Source organism: Phallusia mammillata, chromosome 2 (assembly GCF_965637545.1).
Source record: "Phallusia mammillata chromosome 2, kaPhaMamm4.hap1.1, whole genome shotgun sequence".
Classification (NCBI taxonomy): Eukaryota; Metazoa; Chordata; class Ascidiacea; order Phlebobranchia; family Ascidiidae; genus Phallusia; species Phallusia mammillata.
The window spans coordinates 3,618,301-3,629,728 of NC_137253.1; the positions used below are offsets into that span (position 1 = coordinate 3,618,301).

The 11,428-nt window shown below is 35.6% G+C and overlaps 1 pseudogene; it reads left to right on the top strand.

Moving 5' to 3' along the window:
• Positions 1-8,924: 8,924 nt before the first annotated feature.
• Positions 8,925-10,140, top strand: LOC145212185 (uncharacterized; annotated as a pseudogene).
• Positions 10,141-11,428: the final 1,288 nt, after the last annotated feature.

The window sequence follows — 11,428 nt, forward strand, 5'->3', positions numbered from 1 at the left end:
TTTGCAGAAAAAAGCATAACATTAATCATAAAATTTATTTACAGTATGAATTTGTTTCGCAATACATTTATCACAGACAAAATATTAGTTGTTTTGTAGCACCGTTAATCACTTGTTTAACTGTGCTTTGGTTTCTTGCAAACCAACCTCACTGATTGCAATATCTTCTCCTCGTTCTTCCTCAGTTAAATCCTCCGCTGTTTTGTAAACTTCTATTGCTTTTGTGTAATATTCGATTGCTTCGTTTAATCGTAAAGTTTTCTCACAAACAAAACCAAGATTGTTTAACAAGACACCGTAGATTTCATACTTTGAACTTTCGTTCCCAAACTTTGTTTCCATAAGTTCAAGTCCAAGTTTTATTGTTGTTTCCCTCGATGCCAAATCCCCGATGTGATATTGACTCACTTCAATGTTATACAAACACCAAACCTCTTTTTCACATCGAATTTCTTCGTTTATTTGAAGGTCATGAATTTGATGAATCATGTCACGAATTAGTGGGATCACGTGATCACGCACAATTTCTTTGTTTCTCGACTTCGAAGATGAATCAGATTTTTTCATCAAAAGTTCGATTGTTTCTCGAATTCCCTCGGCACACACAACTACACTTTTTGCTACAGCGATGTCGGGATTTTTCTTCACATAGAAATCTGCGGCAATGCTGAACAACAAAATGGCTTCCAAATATTTGCCTTCTTTTCTAAATGTTGTGGCTTTTTGTTTCAGGTTTTCTGCAGTGACCCTCAGTCGACCTGTCATTGACCTTGAAAGTTGTTGTTTTGTCATTTTTGCTTTGTCACACTTTTTTGTTTTTAATAAATCAACATAATTTTGAATGCGTTGATTGAAATCGTAAGTTTGATCTGCAGGGAAAAAAAAGTTTTTAATTTTTGAGATATATAAATGAAAACGTAAAATAAATGAAAACAACTTATCGTATTTTGACATCGGTTCATGTGAAGCGAAAGTTTATTATTTTAATACGTATGTGTTTTTTAGTCTTAAATACCAAATATTTTGGTAATTAATTGGTTTTAATATCTTATCCATAAAACTCGATCACGTGTTAAAGTTTTGAAATTACGCTGATGTTAGTCTGTGTGACGTAATAACTAGGTTGTGGCGATATAATAAGAAATGTTATTCCAGTTTCATTTTTGTTTTACTCATCACATAAGCCCCAATCAGATTGTGTAACGTGTTCAAACGTGATTGGTTTAACTCCTCCTCGAGAACATATTTTTGGATAAAATAACTTTTTTAAAACGGTCTTTTTGACTCGTTTAGCGTAAACGACGGATTATCTTGTAACATCGTCGGCGTAATTTATTCACTATACGTTCCAACCAGTCAATATATTTCATACCTGTTTGCTGCAGTCTGCTGCTACTGGGTATTGCACCTTGCTGAGAAGATGATGAAGATATAGACTGTGCTTGTTGTGCGCACGGTGTTGCTTGGTTTGTTTTCTTTATGACGCCACTTGCAACTAAAATGCTAAATCTTATTTAGTTTTCCTTGAGGTAATTGACATAGACACTATAAACATTTTTTGGCGAACGTCTAAACTATAAATACGTAAGTCGCGTAAGAAAGATGTTAACTTTTGCCACACACCTGGTTGTTGTTGTCTGCTGCTGGATGTGGACCCTTTCCCTTGTTGGGAAAGAGACTGTACATGTTCTTTTGCTCCATCTGTCGTCCCGGTTAATTGTTTTTCGGTGTCACCTGATGTGGAAGGCACTAAAAATATTGATCGTTTACTACTGAGACATTTATGAAAAATACTTTTACTAAAATTGCTAGGTGGTTGGTTTACTAACACAATATTGCGTCTAAAGATTTTTGTTCGCTTCAGTGTACGTTTGCTGAGCGGATAAATTGTGAAAATGTTAATGGCGAATTATTCAGGTGTGAAGACTTTCTCTTCAAAAATGTTAACGAACCGCCTCTCGCATCGATGTTTGTTACTTCTTTTTCTGTTCCGTATAGACCTGCTATTGTCAGTTGTTGCAATCTTTATTGACAATATAAGAACCGACATATAAAATCCAGGCAGGAATGTCACGTCTGTCTTGCACAAGTACCAACACGACTACCACGTGCATTCCCTGCCACGTCGAGTATCGCCACTTATAGAAAACACACAGAGGACGCCACAAAGCATATGTGACGTAATATTTATGTAACGCTTGTTTTGTTTCATTTGAGCTTTAGATAGTAATTGAAGTTGTCACATTTGCAGAAATTTACTAAAAATGAAAAATTTAGAAAAAAATCAAAGTTTGTTAGTGAAAAACACTTTTGTTTAAAAGATTGAACACATCGTAATTCTTTTTTGTAGCAAACTAGACTGGATGCCCAAGACACAAGCTAAGTTAGCTACCCTTTTTTAAGTTTGAAACCAAGAAAATCCGAGTTTTAAATCCAACGTTCAATGTGCGTTACCCAAACCTTTGTCTTTCAATAACCTACAGCACTTTAATGACAACAGGCAACGCGAGTTCCATACGTACATATCAGTAAAGATGTAATATCAGTAATTATCTTTTTGAACTGTGTAGTGTTTGTTTGCAATGTTGACTTTTAATTGAACCAGCTAAAAGTGTTTAAATCAAACGTTATCTGTTACTCACTTAAATCACGTTGCTTCAGGAAAACAGACTTGATGATATGTTGCAGATTGGAATTGTTAAAACTGATCTTCAATTTAATCTCTTTAATCCCATGTTTCCAGTTTTCGCCTTCCGGTCTTTTTAGGCAAAACTGCCAGGAATCTCTGCTGCCCTCCAGTGTAGCAACATGTTCATCAGGGTTTGCTAATGTGTGTCCGGCACCTACTTTGATATGAACATCTTGTCTTTGGTTTCTGCATGGAAACAATTTAAAACATAATTATTCACATCTACATGTCATTTCGGTTTAATCAAATTGAACCAAAATTCCATACAAAAAAGGGTTGACAAGCCGGCCAGTTGAATACTATTTTGATTTTAAAAATGGTATGGTAAATTTTTTGGGCTTGCTTTTTGGTTGGTGAAAAAGGTTAAAAAATTCTAATAGCCAATTAACAAAGTTAAGGACATTGTTTTGTAAAAATGAGTGCCCTGAAAACCAATATAGTTGTACTTTGTACATCGGAAATAAATGCCCAAACAATTATGGGATACTTTTCGTTTGCAATTAAGATCTTCAGCGCAATTAAGCAACATCGTAACTCACATCATTGCGTAATTGGATTTTTTGCAAATGTATCTTGTTTTGACTGACAGATTAAAAAGTAGGTTAAAAGCAACTGTGCAAACCTGTAGCCGTACACTACTTTTTCTGAAAATGATCAAAAATTGTTTGCAGATATTTGGCTTATAAGTGCCCCAAAAGAATTTTATTTAAGAAATTCAGTTTGCAATGCACAGGCAGAAAAACTACAGGCTAACGGATTAGGCCATTGGTGAAATAAGGACATGTGATGCAGCCTGAAAATGACATGATATAATATAAACTGAACATTTTCCATTTCACGAAATTTTCACTAACCTCAGCAAAATAATTATGTCGAAAACCAAGTTAAGAGGCGTCACATCTTTCGCTGACTTAATGTTGTCACAAATAAACACATGTGTCACAATTTCAGGTACGATGTCTTCCTCGTAAGAAGGAACTGCCAGGATGATTGCCGTCTCTTTCATCAAATCGATAAACTTTTCAACAGTGCAGATCACATCATAGCTTTACACAAAATGTTTCAATTAATTGTGAAAATACCGATGTATGATACTGAACAGTGTCTAAAGCAATACGTGCTAAAGTGCTGAGTTTGGAAGGTAAACGATCGTGTTGTTTGATCCATCAAGTATTGTGACAGAACTTCCCAGTCGGAATCGTTTGTGTTGTGGCGAATCGTGACCAAAAAGAAACAATGAAAACTAAAATGAGCTGTACTAAATTTTAAATTATAATTATTGTTGCTTTGTGTGGAAATGGGGAAAATGCTTTCATCACTCATTTACTCACAAAAGCACTTTACATACTTTGACAGACACAGGAGATGGTTCCACATTCCGATAACATGTAGGGAGTGTGATTTCTATTGGCTTCTTGAACTTGAAACCTTCTGGTCCACATTTCAACATGGGAGTAATCCGGTCAATAACAGCATTGTTTACTGGATAACTCTTTTAAAATAGAAAGATTTGTTTCCCGAACCGAAAACGTAAAAAAGTCTTTCTGAAATATAAAGCATACCATATTAAAATTAATTTTTAAGTTTCAAATACCAGATTTGAGTTTCTGAATCCATAAAGTGAAGTGATCACAATTTTAACTTTCCCATCGCAGGCACCTTCCGGAATTTTAACTTGACAACCACCGGCTGTTAACATTCCTCCTTCTGGGCCGATGTTTTGTGAATCAGTGTGAACAAATAGTTTCTGTTGGTAAAAGGATAAAAAGGTTAAACGGGTTTTACCAGATGCATAAAGAATTATGCAAAACACACTTGTTCAGGGTCCACGTTTAATTGGGTTGATAAGAATTGCAACTGGGATTTTTCCTCGTGATGTTGCAACACAGTTGTGTGGGACACATCGTGCACAACGGACGGTGCAGATTTCATGGGTGCTGCACTTTGCTGTTTTAACACATATTTTTGTTTAAGCTACTAAACAATGGAAGATAATTTCCCTAAAGAACACGGGTACGGGCTTTGGCATTGTTTAAATAAAGATTTAAAGTCAGATTTAAAGGCATGTTTCATTGGTGCAAAACATACGCACTTTTGCTTCCACTTCTTCTTGAAGCCTTGCTTTATATATTTCCAATTTTTTCTCATTCATTGCAACAAATTCTCCTCGTTTTTCCTCAGTTAAATCTTCCGCTGTTTTGTAAACTTCAATTGCTTTTGTGTAATGTTCAATTGCTTCTTTGGTTCGTGAAGTTTTACTGCAAACACCACCAAGATGGCTCAACAAGTGACCATGGATTTGATAATTTGAACTTTCATTCCCGAACTGTGTTTCCATAAGTTCAAGTCCAAGCTTTATTGCTGTTTCTCTCAACGTCAAATCTCCGATGTAACCTCCACTCAATTCAATGTTACGCAAACACTGAACCTCCCATTTACATCGAACTTTTGCGTTTATTTGAAGGTCACGGATTTGTTGAGTCATGTCACGCATTAGTGGGATCACGTGATCGCGCACAATTTCTCTGTTTCTCGGCTTTGAATGAGGATTTTTCATTAAAAGTTCGATTGTTTCTCGAATTCCCTCGGCACACACAACTACACTTATCGCTACACCGGAAGAGGGATTTTTCTTTCCATAGAAATATGCGGCAATGCTAAACCACAAAATAGCGTCCAAATATTTGCCGTCATCGCGTAATTTCTTGGCTTTTTCCTCCAGTTTTTTTGCATTGGGCTTCGGTTGACTTTTAAGTTCCATTGTAATTGGTTTTTTTGGCTCATTTGCTACGTCATACTTTTTTGCTTTCAACAAATCAATATAGTTTTGGATGTGTTGATTGAATCTGTTACCTTTCCCTAATACAAATGTGTGTTGCTTTAGTTAAAAATGTATTGAACGAAGAATTAATACAAACAAACAAATTAGTCGGCACAATCATTGTACTTTTGGCACAAACAAAAAATTGAGTTCTTTTTTATTTTTGTTTTCTTACTACTAAGTTTTTACTTTTAGTAAGTTTTTGATTTTTTCGCTTGAGTGAATTACATTCATTTGCCTGGAGGCCATTTTAGGACTTTGGTGGGGCTTTGCGGCGGTTTTTGTCGGTAGTAACTGGCTCTAACAAAGCCAAACAATGGGAAATTTCACTAATTCAATCGACAAAAATAGAGAAAAGACAATGCTAAGTACCCTGAAACCCATATTTTGTTCATTGCCATTACGTTCTTTTAGTTACCCTATTTTCTATTTGATTATATTTTGTTGTGACGCAATGATATCTAATAAACGCTCAACTTTAGCAAACGTCTTTTGAATGTAATATGCGCTTAATTAAATATTTAACACAACAATTAACCTGCAAAGTGTAGCATTTGCAAATGGATTTTTTTACACCAGTTCCAAGACCTCCATCAAAACACACTAAACAACATTTTTTATACACAACAACTTTCCCAATAAAAATATTGTTTTTTTCTTGATTGTTCTAGAAACGGGATGAAAAACGAATGACACATTTACTGTCGTACCTGCGGGTTGCTGTGGTGATGTGCTGCTGGAATGACCAATTTTGCGATGTGATGTAGTGGGTTTCTCGGCATTTTGATTGATGGAAAACGTACCTTTGTTCTTTACTTCGGTTGGTTTAATCATCTGGATATAAAAATAAGTATTGCAACAAAACTGGGTGTGGTACAGCTTTATGTGTTTCATTTCAGCAGACGCAAAATCTTGGTCATATGAAACAAACTTTTTACAATGGCGTTTATTTGTCTGTTATAGTGAAATTTTTCAGAAGATATAGAAAGAGCAACGTTTCTACGTGTTTGTGTGTGTATTGCTGGTATTTTACTGTGAACTATTATGTTGTAATTTGCAGACAGGGTATTATTAAATGTGTGGACCATGTTCTTATCATAATGACGTAAAGTGTCATCAACGTAACGAAGCCGTAGCCGTGGTAGAAGAGAAGCTAGTGCAAATATTAATTGTTAATTTATGTATAAGGGTATAATAACTCCTGTAGCAAAACATCTAATACGGTTTTGTTGTGTTTTGGAAGTAACTATACTTTGTTTATCTAATACAGAAAAAGGTGTGGGCCATAATCTGATGCAGCATAAAAAAGTCAAAAAATGTGACACAATAAGTGATTGTGTTTATTGAATATTGTTGGAATTAGGAATTTAAAAGAAAAGATAGCCTAATTTTATAAAAAATGCGTTAGAGAAAAAGGCAACATTTATTTATTTTATTCTTAAAATTGACTTGGAACGAAAATCGGTTTAGTTTAGCCAGTACTTTTACCTTGACGTGGTTTCCAGGAAACATTCCAGTTCTTTCCTTCAGAGTTCCTTGCCACCACCGAATATCTTTCGTTTGCTTAATGTTTGTTATAATGTCTCCCACTGTAAGCGTCAGTTCATCTGGTGCTCTCGCGTTAAAGTCGAATTGAACAACAGCTAAAACAAAAAGTAAAAACAATTGTTTTAGATGTTATATATGAATTTTATATGCGCTTTCTGTTTTTATACAAAACGGACTCCTTAGTAGTAAATGATTTGGTTCCCAGGAAAGGAATAAGAACCATTGGCGGAATATATAAAAAAAAACTATTCCTCAAGCAATGCAAAAGTCTTGGATTGTAAAAATAAATGGCGTTCTAATGTGGATAGATAAGGAGGAAAAATCGACGATTTTATGATTTTGGAACCATGTGTTACCAGCTTGAACACGAAACCAACTTAAACAAAGTCGAATAATTGTAGGTTGTGATTTGTTGTAAAAGTTCAATGAACATACACAACTTCTGAGGAAAGGGTTTGGCGCCAAACGTTCCCAAAATAGCGATTGTAAAACAAAACGGTTTAAAGACAAAATTATTTTTTGCTGAAACCGAACTACTCTTTTTGTTCCTTATCGGAAAGCGCGAAATTTTGCGATCATGTTTTCAAATTTTGTTTTTACCATTTTCTTTTGTTTTTTTAATAATATTTGCTTACTGTAGAACGTTAAAGCTATTACCACACAATGAGACATGGTATAAGTCAATACCCGACCCACTGATATCACATAGGCCTGTCTTTAATTAGTCACAACTTTCAATATGGCTTTAAAATAATTTCGAGTTTCGTTGTAGACGTTTTTCGCTTTCTTAACTTGTCCTAACTTGACTTAGGTTGTCCTGTGCCCGTAATTTCCATTGCTTTATATTTTTGTGATAAAAATAAGTAAAAACGCTGACTTTTTTATCTCAAGCAAAATATGGCAACCACAAAAAAAATATTTTTGCACTCACACAGAGCATTTATGACGTCAGCCCATATTATAGGACTTCCACAAAGTTTGTTACGGCAATTCGCTTTTAATAATGATTTAGGCTATTTGACAGTGGGAAAGGTGCTGCCATGGGCGAAATTGACAACGTTGAGGTTTCTACTTGACAAATATTCCTCCACCTGGGTAATCACATTAACTCTTCTAAATGATAAATTTTTCCACAATTCGAGTTAAAGGGTACGCTTCGCCGAAGTCTTCTTTCCACAAATACTTGGGTCTTTTGTGTACACCAAATTTATCCTGACACGACCACATACTAGAGATGTTTACATCGCATCGGGCCTTCTTATTTGCTTGGATGTGCACCACATTTCATTAAAGACATGGTTGCATACGACCTTTGCCATATACAACTTATCTCCATATGAAAATTGTCATAGCAATCAAAAATTTAACTCGTTTTTGTAAGTCCACTCGCTTGTGGAATGGGCTTCCACAAAATAAATTTGCCGCTCAAAGCCATTTTCATCATTTAAAATCAAACTTAAAAGACATTTCCTTACACCAACAACTAATGCATTGCACCTACATTGATCTCAACCCAAATTTGGTCACACCCTTCTAATAATAATCCCTGTAGACAGGCTTTCTTTTACGTCCGTTTGTTGCGAGAAACTTTTTAATTTTTACGGCACCAGATGGTAAAAATTTACTAGTCTCAAGTTGAGGAAGTTTTTGAATGGCTTCAAACCTGTTGGACAGTGGAGAAATGCCTTGTGTGGTGATTTGATGTCCCAATAATGCTATTAACCCCGTTTACATGATCGAATCCAAATATATCTTCAATGCGCATTCTATGACGTCACATGCGAATTGTACTTCAATGCTCCAAAGCGTTGTGTGTTACATGGTGTTTCTTTGCGCAAATGGTATAATACGTAAGGCAGCAAAAAAATGTATGAAGTAGCTATTTATCTGTCAATAAAATTTGTTATGGAAGCAAGTTTCCAAATGCTAGAATTTGAAAGTTGCGCACAAAGTAGGCGAATTCCACTACTCTGTAACACCCTGCAATTCATTAAATGCAAGCCTGATGGCCGATGTGGACGGATTTGGATGTATGCAAGGCATAAGAACATCAAAAATAGTTTAGAAACTGCTTGTTATGAGTTTGAAAAACATACTTTCGTAGATTTGGCCAGTACTGGGAATAGAACGTTCCGAAGTACAATGATGCGAAGTGGGTGGAAAATTTTAGAATAAACAAAAATACCTTCAAAAAATTATGCGAAACAGTAGACACAGATGTGAAGCCAGGTAAGCTTTTTTATTTTCGTTAAACAATAAAGCACTTAAGACTATGTTCGTTCGTTAGATGATATTGTAGTGAGACTTTCCATACCTTCGAACAAGCGCGTGGCCATAGCATTATACAAATTGGCATCCTCCGCCGAATACAGGTCGGTGGCCAACCTTTTTGGTGTAAGTAAGCCTACAGTCTGCAACTGTCTGCATCGGTAAGCTGCATGTATAGTAGACTGTTTCTAATTTTAACTGTTTCTAAAGTTAATCACTCTTTGCAGTATTTGCAAAGCAGTCAACAAAAGATTGCACATTTTTATACACATGCCATCGGATAGTAAAGCGACAGAAATTGCACGTCGAATAGAAACAAAACTTCATTTTCCACAGGTATGTAATTTTTGGTTGGTTTCTTTTTTGTTATGTTGACAACAAAATATTGGTATCTTAAGGTATACGGGTGTATAGATGGTAGCCATATTCCTATAACTGCACCAAAAGATGGAAAAAAGGACTATACAAACCGCAAGGGTTGGGATTCTTTGGTTTTGCAAGCTATACTAGACTACATATATATGTAAGCTTAAACAGTTTTTTTTTAAATCGCTAGTTTAGTTATTTTGCTTAATATATTTTAAAATAACGCACAGGTTTCGCGATATTAATATACGCCAGCCCGGATGTGTCCACGATGCTACAGTCTTTAAGCAATCCGGAATTTAAAGATACCCACAACACTTGCCAAAGGTAGCTAGGCTTGGTTTGTTAAAGATACTGGTTAACCTAATTATCGCCCGTTACTTTGCAGGGTTCAATATTTCTGGAAGTAACAGAAATGCGACTTTTACTACTAACGGCTAACGTCTGACCAGGAATCTTTTAATTGTTATCATAGTGGCGTTCGCATTTTCGTCGAAAATGCATTCGGTCGTTTGAAGGCATGTTGGTGGATTCTTTCGAAAAAGATCGAGGCTGACATCGACTTTGCTCCTTACATAATTTCAACTTGCTGTGCATTACACAACTTCTGCGAATTGCACAACACACAAGTGCCAGAGCAGCTGTTTACCCAAAATCATACTAATTTCTCTCAACCATCCACACGACCATGTGACATGTCATTAGGCCACGGTGCCGAAGTTCGACTGGCAATTATGAAACATCTCTCCTCCACACAGCCGCCACTAACCTCTTCGCGATTTTTGTAGTTTAACTTGTACCAAACATACGAAAATAAAGGATACAAATAAACGTTGGAGTATACTTTTATTCATGATTTGGTTGAAAGGAACCACTTTCCATTTGAAATACAAAGGGTTCTGTCTGTTGGTGCTGTAAAAGCATCTGCAAACCGCTGGTAAATGTGTGGGCCATCTCTGTCATAATTACACGACGAGGTTGTCAGTCCTTTTCACACTGGGTCTCGAAAACATTTGCAAGAATTTGAATTCCATTTTCCCAATCTGGTTAAAAATGCACTAAAAGTAATGACATTTCACAAAGTCCTAGCAGTATTGATACCTCTCCTCTTCTTGCTTGTAGTTTCAGAATCTAAGTGACATCAAATTATTATTTCCAAGGGTCACATTCTCATACACAGATAAAACAACACTCAAAGAAACTAACATATTCTTGTGTTAAGTTCTACACGACTTTCCACCATACCTTTTGCTTTACGTTTTCGGCCATGGTCAGGATTATCTGCAACAGAACAGAAAAAAAAGAAAAAAAAGAAGATGCATTTGTTATGTACCAATGGCAGTATTTAAGTAATACATAGAAACTTACGTAACTCTCCTTTTCATTTTCCAAAATTTTCGTTTTCCTGTAAAATAGTAAATAATGAATACAATATACATTTTTAGTTATTTGGCTGTTGCTTACCATTATGACTGGTGTCAGCTGTATTGCCTGGGGTTTCTAAATGGTCTGGAAACGTAAAACAGTATGTCCAACTTAGAAATCAGCACTTATTACTATTGGACAATTAAGTCAGAGTGATCTATACACTTTGAATGTTTTTTCCAACTATTCCTAAAGGTTTAACTGTACACAATAAACAAATTCATATATTTGGTATGTCTAAACTCGACGCAAACAACTGCTGCCAAGGAATTAATTTACATTTTTTCGGAGAAATAGCCAAACAGTCGAGA